This window comes from Symphalangus syndactylus, chromosome 1 (assembly GCF_028878055.3).
Source record: "Symphalangus syndactylus isolate Jambi chromosome 1, NHGRI_mSymSyn1-v2.1_pri, whole genome shotgun sequence".
In the NCBI taxonomy this organism is placed as follows: Eukaryota; Metazoa; Chordata; class Mammalia; order Primates; family Hylobatidae; genus Symphalangus; species Symphalangus syndactylus.
This window is the reverse complement of record NC_072423.2, coordinates 25,137,223-25,156,393: the sequence shown is the minus strand read 5'-3', so window position 1 is coordinate 25,156,393 and position 19,171 is coordinate 25,137,223. Positions and strand designations below refer to the sequence as shown.

Below are 19,171 nucleotides of genomic sequence, written 5' to 3'. Positions count from 1 at the left end.
TGCAGAAAAATGGAAATTCACACTGCTGTTGAGGGTGTAAATTGGTACAACCTTTTAACAACAATTTGGAAATATTTATCAAAATTAAAAAGCCACACATCTTGTAACTCTTCTAGGAAGCTATATTAAATACTCAACATGTACACAGATACATGTCAAAAAAAGATTATAACAGATTTGTTTATAATAAATAGAAAAACAGACAAAAAGGAATAGTCCAACAGCCTATCTGCTGGAGAAGTATGGGTGGAGCAAAGACAGTGATTCAGCTGAAAGGGGATGTGGAATCAAAAAAGATTTTAAATAGCAATTAAAAGATAAAAATAGCCCAAGTGTTATAATCAAGCTATTGCTTTAAATAGTTCATCTATAATAAAATACAGCCATTTAAAATGATGCTTTTGGATATTTACTTAAATAGGAAAAGATTCATGGTATACCAATTAGAATGAGGCCATGATATCATATGTTGGGTAGGACCCATATTTGCAACATACATACTTCAAGGAAGGATACACACAAGTATGTGAACAATGGATATCTCTGGGTCGGGTAGGAAAGAGGTTACAAGGTAGTTTAATTTATACTTTATGTTTGTATTTTCCAATTTCTTCAATAGTCACAATTAACTTTTGTAATTAAGAAAGTGAAAGCTTAACAACAACAAAAAATGAAGTCAGGAGAGGGAGACGAATCCCTGAACTACAGCAGAGTACTTATTTTATCTTTCTCTGCAAACCCCAACTACCTAAAATGAAATGCTTTATGTTTATTTTACACATGCAAATACAAAATGTTTTAATTTCGTCTTCAAAGCATCCACTGTACCATCCACATCAGCATCTGTTAATCTCTTATTTTGGGGTTTCGGAAATCACATGGTGAGATTTACGAAATCCACATTCTGCTGTCAGTCTTCACACTAGGGGTTTTAGAAAATAGCATGAATGAAATGTGCTAACCCTAGCCTTGGAATGCAATCATTCTAGAAAGTATATTTATTTTTTATTTTTTTTAACCAAAGAATCAATAGATGTTTCAGCTGCTATATAGAAAAATACTCGCTTTCAATATGAAAGCTCAGCAGCAATGGGAAGAAAATATAATGCACTGCAAGAAAAGTTTAAAGTTATAAACTTGTGTGGCCATGCATAAAAACTCCTAAAAACTGTGACCATCCAAGTGTTCTTTCTGAATGGGTCTTTTATTCCAGTGAGTTGGCACAGTGAAAGATGCACTGCATTGTTCAGACATCACACCAGGATGAAAACACATAGTTCTGTTGACATCAATACAATGAACTACAATATATTTTTTATATCCTCTGTAGGTGTTCTGAAAGGAACCTATTGGTGGAAATGTTTTAAAAAATTGCAGGAAAATCCCTGCAATGAATGGAGTACTAAAGCATTTCAATTTCCTAGGAAAAACTAGAGTCTACTTAAAAAATGTGACGGTAACATGAAGCATACAAATTGAGAAAAATTTTCAAAGGGAACATACGAAACACTCTTCCTGTGTCACAGTTTATTATGCAAATTCCATACATCTTAGTATAATGCAGTATGCATAAGAAAATTAGTTTGTCAGGAAACCTGTTCATAATACACCTCAGTAGGTCAAGAGAAACGTAATTTTGATGTAGACGTAATTTTATTTCTCACTCTGCTCTGTTGTTTTCATGCTTTCTGGTCTTAATCAAAATTGTCTTTTATTTGAATTCTTATGAATGAGTCTTCTTGTAGACTGCATGGTCCCTCCATTGTATTTTAGAAACTAAAAAATAATTACCAAGTGTCGATGTGGTTGGTACTATAGATAGCAAGAGATGAAATAAAACCAGTGGGAAGCCAGACAAGTAAGGAACAGATGCAAAGTGCGGGCTCTAAGGGGTCTTGGATACTGAATATTCAATTATAAGATCTCAGAGTCTTGTTACATGCAGCTTGATTCAGAAACAAGAGAAGCACAAGGGAAGCTACTCAGCAAAACTAATTCATCTCAGCCATGTGAATGTATTTGTCTCCTATGACCCTCACATTGTGCAAGACAGTAGCTCCAAAAGAACTAAAGGAATTAGGGCACTTAATCATTTTCTAGTTTAATTAGATTTTTTTATAGATATTAATTGAAAACAGTATAATATAGTGTGCTCAAATTAATATAGCCTGCATTGTATACAAGTGTCAAAATGCGTGACTTGAGATTCTCTATGCAAGCATTTGCTTTCTTACATGAGCCTATCTGTATAGTATAATACCCATATAGTATAGCAATTCTGTCTAAAAATGTGGAGGACACCTAAAATAAAGGCATGAATGGGACGAATCTTCAATGAAAGCATTTTATAGAAATCAATTTGTTTTAATTTGATTAATGTACATGATTGTCAGAGAAGAGGCGAGAATTTTTTGTTTATTAAAATAATTAAGAATTTTAAATATAATTGGATAGAATATAAATAATATAAAATTTACTATTTTAACTATTTTCAAGTGTACAATTTTGTGGCATTAAGTACATTTTTATTGTTGGGCAAACATCACCACCATCCATCTCCAGAACTTTATATTTCCAAACTGAAACTCCATATCCGTTAAACAATAACTCCCTACAGTAAGAAATTCTAAATGCAGGAAAAATATCAATATGTATACAATGACATCATTTGCAAGTCAAAGTTAAAATAATGAGAAAAGGTTTTGATGTGGTATGTTTCCCGAACTATATATGTAACCTCTTTTGTGACTTTTTGCTATATTCTAGCATTTTTATTCACTCGTACTATCATTAACTATATATTTATCATCTACTTAGCTCCCTATTTTCAATTAACCCCCAACATACCAGAAAAAATCATCGTCATTTATCATCTGAGTCCAATTTACAAATAATTTATGGAACAATAAAGAGATAATGAAAAACTTATTTAAAATTTCATAAGAAGTTAAACACAGCAAACCTCACTGGGTCAAGTAAATGCTGGAGCACAGGCATTGTAAAGGATGAAATAGCACTGTCACACACTTTTGTGTGAGTCCCATCACAAAATATTGGTGGACTGGATTGAATCCTTCCTGATTGAATGACAAACTGAATGAAAATACCATATTTTCTTTTGTGCCCCTAGAAATGTATTGTTCACTCATCTTTTCTTGAGTTGGAGAAAATTCATGCAGAATATCACCCTCTGAAAACTCATAATCTCAAATTTTGCATGTATGATTAATTTCAACATCATCACTCAAAAGTAGAATGCTGCTCTCCACCTCTTTGCATATATGTGTTGATTCATCTTAAATTTTTGAACCAGATTTATCTCTTTCCTTTATCATTTTGGGCAGAAAATATAAACTTTGAAATTCTTCACTGTTTTTAATGGAAGCTAAAAGTAGACCACAAAGATGGTGTCTTCCATCTCCTCTTCATACTATTCTTAAAAGATGATATAATACTTTGGGCAATGTAATTAGAAAGCTGAAGAATTACTAATATATTATTCTTCAGCCTCAAATTTAGAGAATTCCATGATTCTTATGTCTTATTATTTTAGTCTGCTTAGCCTAATTGTTAATAATTGATGAGTAATGATGAAATAATTCCTAAGATGATGTACTAGCACAATGTTCCAAGATATAAAAAAAAAATATTAAGATCACTATAAGAACTCATTATGTATCTTGGATTTTCAAAAGAGTTTAACTGGCTTATATAATAACTGCAAGATTTAATTGTTTTCTGTTTATAGTAAATTTTCTCTTTGTTCTTTGGAAGGCTTTGAATAAATAATAAACTATCAGTCCTTACAAACAGTTAAAACCATTTTTAAAAATTTCAAACGCAAATCAGATCCAATGGGCCTTAATGGCATACCAATGACATAGATTTATTTTAGAACTAAATTTTTAATCACTAACATGGGAAAACCAATAACATTTGCCATTTCGGTTAGGATTGTGTCCCTTTATATACTCCACCTAAAGTGACAATGGCTTTAACAGATATATTTCTCACAGAAAAGTAGTCCAGAGAGAGACAGTCCAACCTTAGAAATGGCAGCATCATGGCCATTAGGGACAAGTATCCTTCTACTTTCCTGCTCTGTCATTCTCAAGATTGCCTCATTATCCAATTTAGCTGTTGTTGCTCCAGCCATCTCATCTATATGACAAGCAAGAAGGAAAAATGGGCCTAGGGAAGAAAGTGTGCATGTGCTAGATTAGTCAGCGTCCTGTGAGCATTTTTACCAGGTGTCACCAATGGCATTTCTGCTTATCTCACTGGCTGGGACAAAGACACATGACCACACCTAGGTGTAAGGAAGGCTAGGCCTTATAGCCTTTTAGCTGGTACATTGCCACTACCAATAATGGGATTCCTTAGGAAAGAAGAAGCAAATAATGGATATTGGGTGGCAAACAATAGTTTATGCCACAACTACCAAAAACAGAAGATGACTGCAAACACATACAAGTAAAACAAACTATTATTAAACTATAGATATATACTGTTAATAACTAAAGTTCAAAGTCCAAAATCTTCTCATATTAGGTTTAAAAGGGAAAATATAAAGTACCAGAAAAATATTAAAAATCTTCTCTTTGACTCCAATCAAAAGCACTGAAAGAGAAAATAACTATTTTCCTTTAGTGATCTGATAATTTAGTGATTTAGTATTATTTAATGTCATATTTGTGTAACATGTAAAAATCACTTCCTAAATGACCAGTGGTATGCAGCTCGCATTTGGGGAAAGTCTGGCTTTCACAAAGAAATCATGAAAGGAGATAAGATTATAGAGGTAAAATGAGGATAAAGAGTGATAAAAGACTTTGGTGCTAAATCAAAAAATTCTAAATTAGAATTTTGGAATTTATCCTTGTAAGGGTATTTAGACATTATCCAACCACAGAATCATAATCTCACTGTTTATTGCAGCACTGTTCACAATAGCCAAGATAAGGAATCGACCTAAGTGTCCATCAATGAATGAATGGATAATGAAATTACGTACATATATACAACAGAATAGTATTCAGTCATAAAAAAGAGTGAAATCTTGTAATTTGCAACAACATGGATGGAACTGGAGGACACTGTGTTAAATGAAATAAGCCAGGCACAAAAAGAAAAATACTGTATGTTCTTACTCAGATGTGGGCGCTAAAAAAAAAAAAAAAAAAAAAAAATTGAATTCATGGAGATAGGGAGTAGAATAATGGTTACCAGAGGCAGGGAAGGGTAGTGTGGAGGGGGCAGATAGAAACAGATTGGCTAATGGGTACAAAATAGTTAGATAGAAGGAGTAAAATCTACTGTTTGGTAGCAAAATAGTGTGACTATAGGCAACAATAATTTTATTGTATTTTTCAAAATAACTAAGAGTAGAATTGCAATGTTCCTAACACAAATAAATGATAAATACTTGAGGTGATGGGTACCTCAGTTACACACATATGCAGTCACACAGCATATGCTTGCAACAAAATGAGAGGTGACAGCGTGCTGGCAGTCCTCACAGCCCTTGCTCGCTGTGGGCGCCTCCTCTGCCTGGGCTCCCACTTTGGCGGCACTTGAGGAGCCCTTCAGCCCACCGCTGAACTGTGGGAGCCCCTTCCTGGGCTGGCCGAGGCCAGAGCCGGCTCCCTCAGCTCGAGGGGAGGTGTGGAGGGAGAGGTACGGGCGGAAACCCAGGCTGCGCGTGGCACTTGCGGGCCAGCACGAGCTCCTGGTGGGTGTGGGCTCTGCGGTCCCGCACTCAGAGCGGCCGGCCAGCGCTGCCTGCCTGGGTAATGATGGGCTTAGCACCTGGGCCAGCGGCTGTGGAGAGTGTGCTGGGTCCCCCAGCAGTGCCGGCCCACCGGCGCTGTGCTCGATTTCTCGCCAGGCCTTAGCTGCCTTCCCATGGGGCAGGGCTCGGGACCTACAGCCCCCCATGCCTGAGCCTCCCCCCGCCCGCCTCCGTGGGCTCCTGTGCGGCCCCAGCCTCCCCGATGAGCACCGCTCCCTGCTCCACGGCGCCCAGTCCCATTGACCACCCAAGGGCTGAGGAGTGTGCGCGCAGGGCGCGGGACTGGCAGGCAGCTCCACCTGCAGCCCTGGTGCGGGATCCGCTGGGTGAAGCCAGCTGGGCTCCTGAGTCTGGTGGGGAGGTAGAGAACCTTTATGTCTAGCTCAGGGATTGTAAATACACCAATCAGCACCCTGTGTCTAGCTCAGGGTTTGTGAATGCACCAATGGACACTCTGTATCTAGCTACTCTGGTGGGGACTTGGAAAACCTTTGTGTCCACATTCTGTATCTAGCTAATCTAGTGGGCACGTGGAGAACCTTTGTGTCTAGCTCAGGGATTGTAAAGGCACCAGTCAGCACCCTGTCAAAACAGACCACTGGGCTCTACCAATCAGCACGATGTGGGTGGGGCCAGATAAGAGAATGAAAGCAGGCTGCCCACATTTTGGAAGCTTTGTTCTTTCGCTCTTTGCAATAAATTTTGCTACTGCTCACTCTTTGGGTCCACACTGCTTTTATGAGCTGTAACACTCACCGCGAAGGTCTGCAGCTTCACTCCTGAAGCCAGCAAGACCACGAGCCCACCAGGAGGAATGAACAACTCCAGATGCGCCGCCTTAAGAGCTGTAACACTCACCCCGAAGGTCTGCAGCTTCACTCCTGAGCCAGTGAGACCATGAACCCACCAGAAGGAAGAAACTCCGAACACATCCGAACATCAGAAGGAACAAACTCCGGACACGCCACCTTTAAAACTGCAACACTCACTGCGAGGGTCCGTGGCTTCATTCTTGAAGTCAGTGAGACCAAGAACCCACCAATTCCGAACACAAATATATCACATGTACCTCATGAATATGTATAACTGTTATGTATCCATAATAACTAAAAATTAAAAATCTAAAACAGTTGCCCTGATTTTCTTAAAAATACGTCAAGTTGACTTGAAATAATCATAATAAAAATGACTAAAATTAAGACAATAAAGAATATCATAAGCAACAACAAAAAGTATATAATCTTATAAAGTTGAAATTCATTTTAGAAGTAATCTTGCCCATTGAATAGAACAATTCTTTTTAAAACATCTTTGGAACCTAATTATTTAAGCTGTTTCAACCTTTTCAATGAGAATAAAATCAATAATAGGCAACCAATTCCATTTTAAAACATTTCTAATCCTAAAAAAAACCTGGCCGGGCATGGTGGCTCACGCCTGTAATCCCAGCACTTTGGGGGGACGAGGTGGGCGGATCACGAGGTCAGGAGATCGAGACCATCCTGGCTAACATGGTGAAACCCTGTCTCTACAAAAAATACAAAAAATTAGCCAGGCAAGGTGGCGAGCGCCTGCAGTCCCAGCTACTTGGGAGGCTGAGGCAGGAGAATGGCATGAACCCGGGAAGCGGAGTTTGCAGTGAGCCAAGATCGCGCCACTGCACTCCAGCCTGGGCGACAGAGCAAGACTCTGTCTCAAAAAAAAAAAAAAAAAAAAAAAAAAAGCTTCCTTATATGCATGTAAATAAATTTTTTCTAATACAATTTACCATTTCTCCTCTGGACCAATAATAAAGCAATTTAACAAGTTTTCCAGGTATAAAGGCTATATAAATTCTATTCATTCAGTTTTATTTATTTATAACTTCCACTTATTGGTTCTTATAGAGACCTGAATACATTTTTATGCAAAAAATACAATTTATACAAATAAGGAGCCCTTTGACTCACCCTTAGTCTGAGTGAGCCATTATTGTCAGCTTGTTATGAATTATTCCAGATATTTATCTCTTTATGCACATAGGGAAATATTTTGTTTTATGGATTTTTTCCATAAATCATAATACATATATATTATATGCAATATGCTTTTATTTGAATTTGATAAATCTTGATGATCTCTATACATCAGAACCCATATATCTTCTTTCATTTTAACTACTGCATGGTATTCCATAGCTATGCCATGTATATAACATAATTATGATACACCCTTAGGGTATCTTCTTTTTAAGACAGGATCTTGCTCTGTCACCCAGATTGGAGTACAGTGGTGCAATCATAGCTTACTGTACTCTGGAACACCTGAGCTCAAGTGATCCTCCTGCCTCAGCCTCTCGAGAACCTGAGACTACAGGTGTGCACTCCCACGGCCTGGCTAATTATTAAATTTTTTTGTAGAGACAGGGTCTTGCTGTATTGCCTAGGCTGGTCTTAAACTCTTGGCCTCAAGCAATCCTACTGCCTTGGCGTCTCAAAGTGCTAGGATTACAGGTGGATATTTTCAGTTTAGGGCAATTAATAAAATTGCTAAACATCCTTGTAAATGTTTTTGTGTATGTACCTTTGTGTATATTCATTTGTGTATAAAAGTTTTCAAAATTACATATAAACAAATGTGCATTTTAAAGTATTGATCATACCAAATTACTCTGCAATACAACCATGCAATTTTATACCCACTAGCAGATTATGGGAATCTCCATTTCCTCACATTCTCACCAATACTTTATATGTCAATATTTGTATCTTTTCCCAATCTGAAACAAGTACTTTTTTGAAGTCATATGCAATATTTCTGTAAAATCTTTTCTTCTTCAATACTCTCTGCTTCCTTTAATCCCAACTTTATAGGTCATGATTTTCAGACCTTTCACTATCCCAGCTTGCCTCGTAGAGATACTTCAATTTATCAATGTCTCTCTTACAATGTATTTCCAATAACTGATTATAATGGTAGAAGTGTACTTTGACCTGGCCTGTGTACAAAATAGAACTATTACCTACCTTGTTTTGAGTAGTAGATCTTAATATTTTGTGAGTCACTGTTCTCACTGAGAATCTAACAAAAGAAATGAGCTTTTCTGCCCCCGCTCCCCCCACCAAAATACACAGGCATGCAATATGTACACAAGGTCAAAGATTTTGTGAAGCACAGACCCAACATTAATCAGTTATTAATGCAGCCCCATATCACATTTATATTTTGGTAGTGACCTCACAATATTATTGATTTGTATTGAGTTTGCAATCAATTACATCTCAAGTCTTGTTTACATTAACTACTGAAACATTACATCTTTCTCAGCCTATATTTTTTATACTTTTTAAAGCTGGCTACTGAGCGTTTGCATTATTCCTTTTAATTTTGCCTGTTCCATCAGCCCATTGAGCTGTTTGTTAACTGTAAGTCTGCTGCTAACCTAATTTATGAATGTCTTCATTCATGTCAATGAAAATGATTTAAGTAGGAGCACAATAATATGTCATTCAGCCTGTCTTCACAGGCTTTTTTTTTTTTTTTCACAACAAATATTTTTTGAGTGACCTCTGTGGCCAGGCTCTGGAGTAACTATACTGTGACCTAACACACTTTTCTTCCCTGCAAAGAAATCATATGCAAATTGTTCAATAGACTTGCCGAAATTCAGCTCTACTTTATGCGTGGTACCCACAGTCTACCAAATTTGTAACCTAAACATTAGAAAAGGAATTGATACTAGTTTTCATTTCCTGATTGGTTTATTCTTTCAAAAAATTTATCGAGTGGTTTCCAGGAGAGAGGTGCTGTGCCTGGGGCTGGAACTGCAGTGGTACACAGGACAGAATGAGGCCTCCCTTGCAGCTTGCACTCTGGCAAGGAATTGCAATGCTCAGGCTGACTCCTACTCATCACCACATTCCTTGCTGGTCCTGCAAAAACTCCTATTAAACAATCTGGTTGGGCATGGTGGCTCACTCCTGTAATCCCAGCACTTTGGGAGGCTGAGGCAGGCGGATTGCCTGAGATCAGGAGTTCGAGGCTAGCCTGGCCAACGTGGCAAAACCCTGTCTCTACTAAAAATACAGAAATTAGCTGCACGTGGTGGCGTGCCTGTAATCCCAGCTACTTGGGAGGGTGAGGCAGGAGAACTGCTTGAACCTGAGAGGCAGAGGTTGCAGGGAGCTGAGATTGCACCACTGCACTCCAGTCTGGGTGACAGAGCGATACTGTCTCCAAAAAAATAATAATAATACATACTAAAATTTGCCAACTATAAAGAACAAAGGGAGAGGGTCATGACCTTGCTCTTTCCAAACTTAAATAGCTAACGATTAAACTTGACACTACTTGATCAACAGAGTGGTAAAATTAATGAAATGGTGTCTAAAATAATGTTCGAGAAATTTTTTGTAAATAAATGAAGCAGAGAAGTAAAACAAAGAGATAGCAAAAATATTGCAGCTAACACAGAACATTAAAAACTAGTGTAATCTAATCCATGGACCATGAAGATAAATTTCACTTAATCAAATTCATAATATTCTCTCTTATTATCTTTGCAAATTCATTGTTATCACCAGAGGCATAACTCCTACTTTATATTCCAAAAAAGAAGCCCCAGATCTAAATCTCTGAGTCTCTGGCAATCGGGCTTAAATGTTTCACTATCTAATAATGTCATTTATAATTATAAAGTGTACAGCTCTATTCCTGGATTTGTGGGTCTCTCACAAATATAAACTATTGCCTGGTGTTCAATAGATCAGTAGAGTGACTATAATTAACACAAATCAATTATACATTTCAAAACAGCCAGAAGATAATATTTTGAATGTCTATAGCATAAAAAAGAATAAATATTTGGGGTGGTAGATATATATACCAATTAACCTGACCTGATTATATGAATATATCAAATTATCACATGTACCTCAAAAATAATATATACCTAATATGTATCAATAATAAACCAGATAGACAGACAGACAGACAGATAGATGATCATGAGTCTTTCTTCTCCAGAGGGGCACATAACATAGAATTAATTCCAATTCCACTGGAAAAATTTTGTTTGTCTGATTAGTGTCAATGAGGGGGGAAAATTCAGTAGTTTTCATCTAAATAGTCACAAATTCCATTTTCAATAACGTTCATATCATACAATGAGCTCATTTTTCAAGCAACTTTTCAAAAATCTATACACTACCATGCTTACTGTACTTAATATCTAAAATAACAAAAGAAGCATATTGATTTGGGATTAATATGGCTTCTAGTCCATGCATTCATGGACCTTAATGAGGATGGTAATATTTTAAAAAATACATGAAATTCACTATTAAATTAACATGAGTGGTTCTTTAGCTCCATGGGACAGAAAAGTGATTTCCTACATAAGCTTAAAGACATAATTAAACATATATTTCATTTCTCTTTCAAGAATATTCTTCTGAGCTTATCGAATACAGCTGCAGGGAAAGCAACTGGCAGTTTCCAGGCAAAACGAAAACAGTCCTTTATAAGCTGCTTTATGGGTTGTCAATTTCTCTTTCTGTCTTTCCACATTGTCGTCTTCTGTCTTGATATCATTTAAATTAAATTAGAAATTAGTGTTTTACTTGGAAAAAATAATGTTGCTACAAGTCAAGAAATAAATAGTCAAATTAATGAGAATTTTTCTAATTACTTTCTAGTTAGCCAGGCAGTTCTGTTGACCTTTGCTCTGTGTTTTTAGGAGAAGCTGTTATCAGAAGAAAACTCCACAGTTATAACTGCACATTACATTTTTTTAAAAAACCTCAAACTATTTCTATGTTCAGGGAAGTATTTTTACTCAGCATGGGAGCCAAGATTCTGAAAAAGATTATCATACTGTGAGCTTTTGATTACATGACATTTAATAAAAAATTATTCACAGTATACAATATAAAAAGAACAAAAATACTTTTGTTGAATGTTTTAAATATATAAAATATATTTATAAATATATACTTATATAAATGGTCACATTTTATACAATAGTTACCAAGTGTGGACAAGCCTATAATTCATAAATAAAACTGTCCATGACTCATCTAACATAAATTTTATGAAAGAGTAGGAGAAAATAGTTCCAATGATTATATTTTGCTTTTGACTATGTTTATAAGGGAATTCTCTTTTACACAGAGAGTGCAATTGTTATTTTTGTAATTTAGGATAAGTCTTGTGTGTCGGTGAATGACTTAGCTACTAAATAAAAATACAACTTTATCATTATCAGTTGGTTTTTTTTTTTTTTTTTTTTTATTATACTTTAGGGTTTTAGGGTACATGTGCACAATGTGCAGGTTTGTTACATATGTATCCACGTGCCATGTTGATTTCCTGCACCCACTAACTCGTCATTTAGCATTAGGTGTATCTCCTAATGCTGTCCCTCCCCCCTCCCCCCACCCCACAACAGTCCGCGGAGTGTGATGTTCCCCTTCCTGTGTCCATGAGTTCTCATTGTTCAATTCCCACCTATGAGTGAGAACATGCGGTGTTTGGTTTTTTGTCCTTGTGATAGTTTACTGAGAATGATGTTTTCCAGTTTCATCCATGTCCCTACAAAGGACACGAACTCATCATTTTTTATGGCTGCATAGTATTCCATGGTGTATATGTGCCACATTTTCTTAATCCAGTCTATCGTTGTTGGACATTTGGGTTGGTTCCAACTCCTTGCTATTGTGAATAGTGCCGCAATAAACATACGTGTGCATGTGTCTTTATAGCAGCATGATTTATAGTCCTTTGGGTATATACCCAGTAATGGGATGGCTGGGTCAAATGGTATTTCTAGTTCTAGATCCCTGAGGAATCGCCACACTGACTTCCACAATGGTTGAACTAGTTTACAGTCCCACCAACAGTGTAAAAGTGTTCCTATTTCTCCACATCCTCTCCAGCACCTGTTGTTTCCTGATTTTTTAATGATGGCCATTCTAACTGGTGTGAGATGGTATCTCACTGTGGTTTTGATTTGCATTTCTCTGATGGCCAGTGATGAGGAGCATTTCTTCATGTGTTTTTTGGCTGCATAAATGTCTTCTTTTGAGAAGTGTCTGTTCATGTCCTCTGCCCACTTTTTGATGAGGTTGTTTGTTTTTTTCTTGTAAATTTGTTGGAGTTCATTGTAGATTCTGGATATTAGCCCTTTGTCAGATGAGTAGGTTGCAAAAATTTTCTCCCATTCTGTAGGTTGCCTGTTCACTCTGATGATAGTTTCTTTTGCTGTGCAGAAGCTCTTTAGTTTAATGAGATCCCATTTGTCGATTTTGGCTTTTGTTGCCATTGCTTTTGGTGTTTTAGACATGAAGTCCTTGCCCACGCCTATGTCCTGAATGGTATTGCCTAGGTTTTCTTGTAGGATTTTAATGGTTTTAGGTCTAACATATAAGTCTTTAATCCATCTTGAATTAATTTTTGTATAAGGTGTAAGGAAGGGATCCAGTTGCAGCTTTCTACATATGGCTAGCCAGTTTTCCCAGCACCATTTATTAAATAGGGAATCCTTTCCCCATTTCTTGTTTTTGTCAGGTTTGTCAAAGATCAGATAGTTGTAGCTATGCGGCATCATTTCTGAGGGCTCTGTTCTGTTCCATTGATCTATGTCTCTGTTGTGGTACCAGTACCATGCTGTTTTGGCTACTGTAGCCTTGTAGTATAGTTTAAAGTCAGGTAGCGTGATGCCTCCAGCTTTGTTCTTTTGGCTTAGGATTGACTTGGCGATGCGGGCTCTTTTTTGGTTCCATATGAACTTTAAAGTAGTTTTTTCCAATTCTGTGAAGAAAGTCACTGGTAGCTTGATGGGGATGGCATTGAATCTATAAATTACCTTGGGCAGTATGGCCATTTTCACGATATTGATTCTAAGCAGGAAAGATCCAAAATTGACACCCTAACATCACAATTAAAAGAACTTGAAAAGCGAGAGCAAACACATTCAGAAGCTAGCAGAAGGCTAGAAATAACTAAAATCAGAGCAGAACTGAAGGAAATAGAGACACAAAAAACCCTTCAAAAAATTAATGAATCCAGGAGCTGGTTTTTTGAAAAGATCAACAAAATTGATGGAGCGCTAGCAAGACTAATAAAGAAGAAAAGAGAGAAGAATCAAATAGATGCAATAAAAAACGAAAAAGGGGATATCACCACCGATCCCACAGAAATACAATCTACCATCAGAGAATACTACAAACACCTCTATGCAAATAAACAAGAAAATCTAGAAGAAATGGATAAATTCCTCGACAAATACACCCTCCCTAGACTAAACCAGGAAGAAGTTGAATCTCTGAATAGACCAATAACAGGTTCTGAAATTGTGGCAATAATCAATAGCTTACCAACCAAAAAGAGTCCAGGACCTGATGGATTCACAGCTGAATTCTACCAGAGGTACAAGGAGGAACTGGTACCATTCCTTCTGAAACTATTCCAATCGATAGAAAAAGAGGGAATCCTCCCTAACACATTTTACGAAGCCAGCATCGTCCTGATACCAAAACCTGGCAGAGACATAACCAAAAAAGAGAATTTCAGACCAATATCCTTGATGAACATTGATGCAAAAATCCTCAATAAAATACTGGCAAACCGAATCCAGCAGCACATCAAAAAGCTTATCCACCATGATCAAGTGGGCTTCATCCCTGGGATGCAAGGCTGGTTCAACATACGCAAATCAATAAATGTAATCCAGCATATAAACAGAACCAAAGACAAAAACCACATGATTATCTCAATAGATGCAGAAAAGGCCTTTGAGAAAATTCAACAACCCTTCATGCTAAAAACTCTCAATAAATTAGGTATTGATGGGACGTATCTCAAAATAATAAGAGCTATCTACGACAAACCCACAGCCAATATCATACTGAATGGGCAAAAACTGGAAGCATTCCCTCTGAAAACTGGCACAAGGCAGGGATGCCCTCTCTCACCGCTCCTATTCAACATAGTGCTGGAAGTTCTGGCCAGAGCAATCAGGCAGGAGAAGGAAATAAAGGGTATTCAATTAGGAAAAGAGGAAGTCAAACTGTCCCTGTTTGCAGACGATACGATTGTATATCTAGAAAACCCCATTGTCTCAGCCCAAAATCTCCTTAAGCTGATTAGCAACTTCAGCAAAGTCTCAGGATACAAAATTAATGTACAAAAATCACAAGCATTCTTGTACACCAATAACAGACAAACAGAGAGCCAAATCATGAGTGAACTCCCATTCACAATTGCTTCAAAGAGAATAAAATACCTAGGAATCCAACTTACAAGGGATGTGAAGGACCTCTTCAAGGAGAACTACAAACCACTGCTCAATGAAATAAAAGAGGATACAAACAAATGGTTTTTATTTCTTTCTGTTCTTTTCATCAAGAATATTCAATGGCTGTTCCAATGGGAGAAGAAGAAACAGGGCAAATCCTGGGGAGGTCCAGAATCACATGAAGTGTGGACCAGTAAGAATGTGGTCAGCAGCCTCAGATCACCATCAAAGATGCAGAAGGATGAGGTATACAGAGCACAGGGAGAATGTTTTGGGGAGGGCCCCCTGCCCTCTCAGGGTCTCTCTTTTCAGCTCGGGCAGCCCCCATCAGAGCACTTAGTGTTATAGAGACACAGCCTGGACCCTCTTCCTGTTTGAGCTCCTCTAAGTGTTTCTGAGGACTCATGCCTTCTTGTAAAGAACTCACTTATCTGAGAGTCATAGTTTCATAGTACAATCCCATTCACTTGTTTGTCAATAACCATCCATCAGGGCCAAGGCCCTATCTTACCTCTACCCTGACTCCCCTTTATATGCTATACTATAAGATTAAGCATCTATTAAGTCCGGGCTGACTCTTTCTGGAAATTTCTTTTTTTTCTTTTTAATTTAATAGATCTGTGCTAAATTTTATAACATCTAGCAGTAAAAGCCACTGTTTAATCATGATGTATATCAGACTCCCCATTCCTGCTTCTCTCCAGCCTTCTCTCCACAAAAAAATCGCTAAATTCAAAGCTTTCTGATCTCATTCTATAAATCTGAAGTTCTGGAAAATTATTTTATTCAATATAAACTGTCTATATTTCACTTCCAAATGCTAGATTAAATTCTTTCAATGTGACAGTGTTTTATAGTTTTCTAAAATACAAAAATTAATTAAAGAGTATAGCATATGCACAGAGACAATGATATCATTTTCAAAGATTTTAATCCTTTCTAAATGTTTATATTTTTTCTAATTTTATCTTCCCTCATTCTCTGGCAAGTATACCCTTCTTCGCCTCCTACGCTCATCAAAAAAATGGCAGCAAGACAACCCCCAGCACTGCATTCTATGCAGACTTGAGTATGTGCCCACAGTGTCTTCAACTCATGTTTGTTTGTTTTACTAATACATAATTGTACATACTTATGGGGTACATGTGATATTTTGATACATGCATATGATGTGTAATGATCAACCAGAGCAATTATGATATCCATCACCTCAAACATTTATGACTTTTTTGTGTTGGAAACATTGTAAGTCCTCTCTTCTAGTTCGTCTATTTTGAAATATATAATAGATTATTGTTAGCTACAGTGAGCGTTTCACCAGCAGACTTAATCACCTCGTGTTTACAAGCAGTGTGCTACAAGCACTGAAGACTTGCCTGCCATCTTGTGCAAGGTTTACTAAATGGGAGGCCAACAGAAACCAAAATGTGTCTCTCTGAGCATTGGAAAGCATGGCAGTGATAGCACTGATTATTACTTGTGTCTAAATTAGACTTAATTTGCTCTAGGTTAGATACTATGCCCTTCTCAATCAATACAATATTCGTCATGCTATGGAAAATTGTAAAATATACAGTGATTGCTGAGATCTCATCCATCTAGAATTTGTAAGTACTAATTTTATTTAATGTCAAATAGCATCGATTTAGAATTAGTCAATGTAGTATGTGAAAAACATTTCTCAGAATGCATATTCTTTTTCATATTTACTTTGAGGTAGACTTCTTAGTATCACTGGGATAATACTGGAATCCAACCTGATATAAGAACACACCCTCTGCTAATAAAATTTTAACTCATGTATTTCTTCTTCTTCCTTCATATTTGTGTTTTCTAACAATAAAAAATATGAAATAAGAACCTAGCCCTGGGCCACAAACCATTTGGGGAAATTCCTCAGTATTCTCATCTCAATTTTTTAACTAGAGAGAAAACAAATCAATAATTGGATTAATAATTAGGTTCTTGAGCTTCTAAAATGTCTCTCATTACTTGATGGGTTCTTTATTTTTTTCTCCTTCTTCCAGTTACTCTCCCTCTCTCTCCCACTTCCCCCCTCCTCTCTCTCACTCTCACTCACTCCGGCTCTAGGTATAGGTCTATCTCAACTCCTTCCCTCCCTGCCCACTTCCTGAAAACATCTTACTGAAGATGCAAGACAAAGCTGAGGTATGTTGAGGGGAACTAAAGTCCTAGAGAGGCTTATGTCAGATGATAGGGTCTGTATTTACAGTTCAGTTTCCCCGATCCTCCTGTTTAGGTTTGTTCTCCAGCACAGGAAGATGGACAGGGAAGTGATGGGAACTTCCAGCAATGACCCTGTCATTAACCCATAGGAAAGAAAGTATCCTATACCCTCAGAGAAGCTCTGAAGGAGACAGAGATACAAAAGAAGGGATGTGAGGAAACGCTGAGCGGGGCAGAGGCATGAGTAGGGCCCAGTGCCTCTCTCACTGCCCCTCAGACAGTGGTGCCCAGGTAACCACAGCAAAGGCCTGCCCAGAGCACGTTTGTCCCAACTCACTGCAGCATTCAGTGCCCCAAAATTTTTCAGCAACTTGGATGGAGTTGGAGGCCATTATTCTAAGTGAAGTAACTTAGGAATGGAAAACCAAATATTGTATGTTCTCACTTATAAGTGGGAGCTAAGCTATGAGGATGCAAAGGCATAAGAATTATATAATGGACTTAGGGGACTCAGGGGGAAAGGAGAGCAGGGTGAGTGATAAAACATTACACATTGGGTACAGCATATACTGCTCAGATGACAGATACACCAAAAACCTCAGAAATAACCACTAAAGAACTTACCCATGTAAACAAAACCACCTGTTCCCCAAAAACTATTGAAATCCATTTTTTAAAAAATAAATAAAGACCTAAATAAATGAAAACATGTTCCAGGTTCGTGGATTAGAAGACTTAATATTGTTAAAACGGCAACACTCCCAGTTCATTCTTTTCCATGCTATTACAAATGGAATTTAATTTGCAAATCGTTCATTGCTAGTGTACAGAAACACAACTGATTTTCATTTGTTGATCTTGTATCCCGCAACTTTGTTGAACTCATTCATTACCTCTCATAGTTTTGGGGTTTTTTAATTCTTTGGGATTTTCTATATATACTATTGTGTCATCTGGAAATAAAGTCATTTTACTTCTTCCTTTCCAAAAAATAAAATAAAATAAAATATAAAATAAAATAAAATGGGAAAAAGCCCCTTATGTAGGTTGTTGTGAGGATTAAATGAGTTAACAAACGTAAAGCTCTAGAACAGGGCCCAGTATACAACCAACTCTCCCTCAATCATTTTATAAGAAATACAATATGGTGTACAAGAGGGCAAAGGACATAAAATTTAGAAAGGGTTTGAAAATGACTCTTCAAAGCCTTAGGGGGGAGGAGAAGGATTATAGGAGGAAAATGGCATTTTTTATCTTCTCAAAATACAGAATTTTTTAATAGACCTAGCTAACTGGCAAGGGAGCCGTTTTTCAGTTTATTTGCTTGTTTTGCTTTCCAACAAAACCTAAGTAAGGCTCCCTAACTGCAGTCTTACAGTTAAATCGGTTCCTTTGCATGGGTGGAGACTGAGTAGAATTAATACATCTGCCCATTGACTCCCAGCGTTCTCTCCATGACAGGTCAGTATTGCTTGTCCCACAAGGACTGACTTAATGGCCTGCATCAGCAGCATATTGTGTGATTCATTTTCTTTGCAGGGAAGTCAGTCATAATTTTAATAAACATTTGCAGTCACTGCTCATCTTTGCTGCAGTGTTCCTGGGGCACGTCCTCGTGGTTTTGTTAAGCAGGAGAGCCTGTGTGCTCTGTCAGGACATCAAGTATCCTGGGTAATCTCTGTGATGACTCCAGCAGAGAAATTACAGCCCCGAACGAGGGAACGCAGTCATTGGGTCTGTGGTCAGTTAAGTAGGGACCTGACTGAGACTGCAATGACTGAAGCATGTTTTAAGAAGCAACAGTATGAAGGGGACGCAGAGCAAATCAGGGGTCAGAACAGAATGAGTGGCAAGAACAGAAGAATTAAGAAAATATTATTATTGTTGGTAGGGGGAGATTTGGGGTAAAGAGGAAATAG

At 37.4% G+C, this 19,171-nt stretch overlaps 1 protein-coding gene across 3 annotated transcripts in view; it reads left to right on the top strand.

Moving 5' to 3' along the window:
- CDH20 (cadherin 20) overlaps positions 1–19,171 on the top strand; it is a 221,863-nt gene that overhangs the window by 77,408 nt on the left and 125,284 nt on the right. The window contains exons 2-3 of one of the 3 annotated variants that reach the window (XM_055297437.2): positions 15,177–15,311; positions 16,574–16,672. The exons of 1 other annotated variant lie outside the window; for it this stretch is intronic. The gene's annotated coding sequence lies outside the window, so the exon portion shown is untranslated. One more of the 3 variants, XM_055297441.2, reaches the window with a different exon arrangement.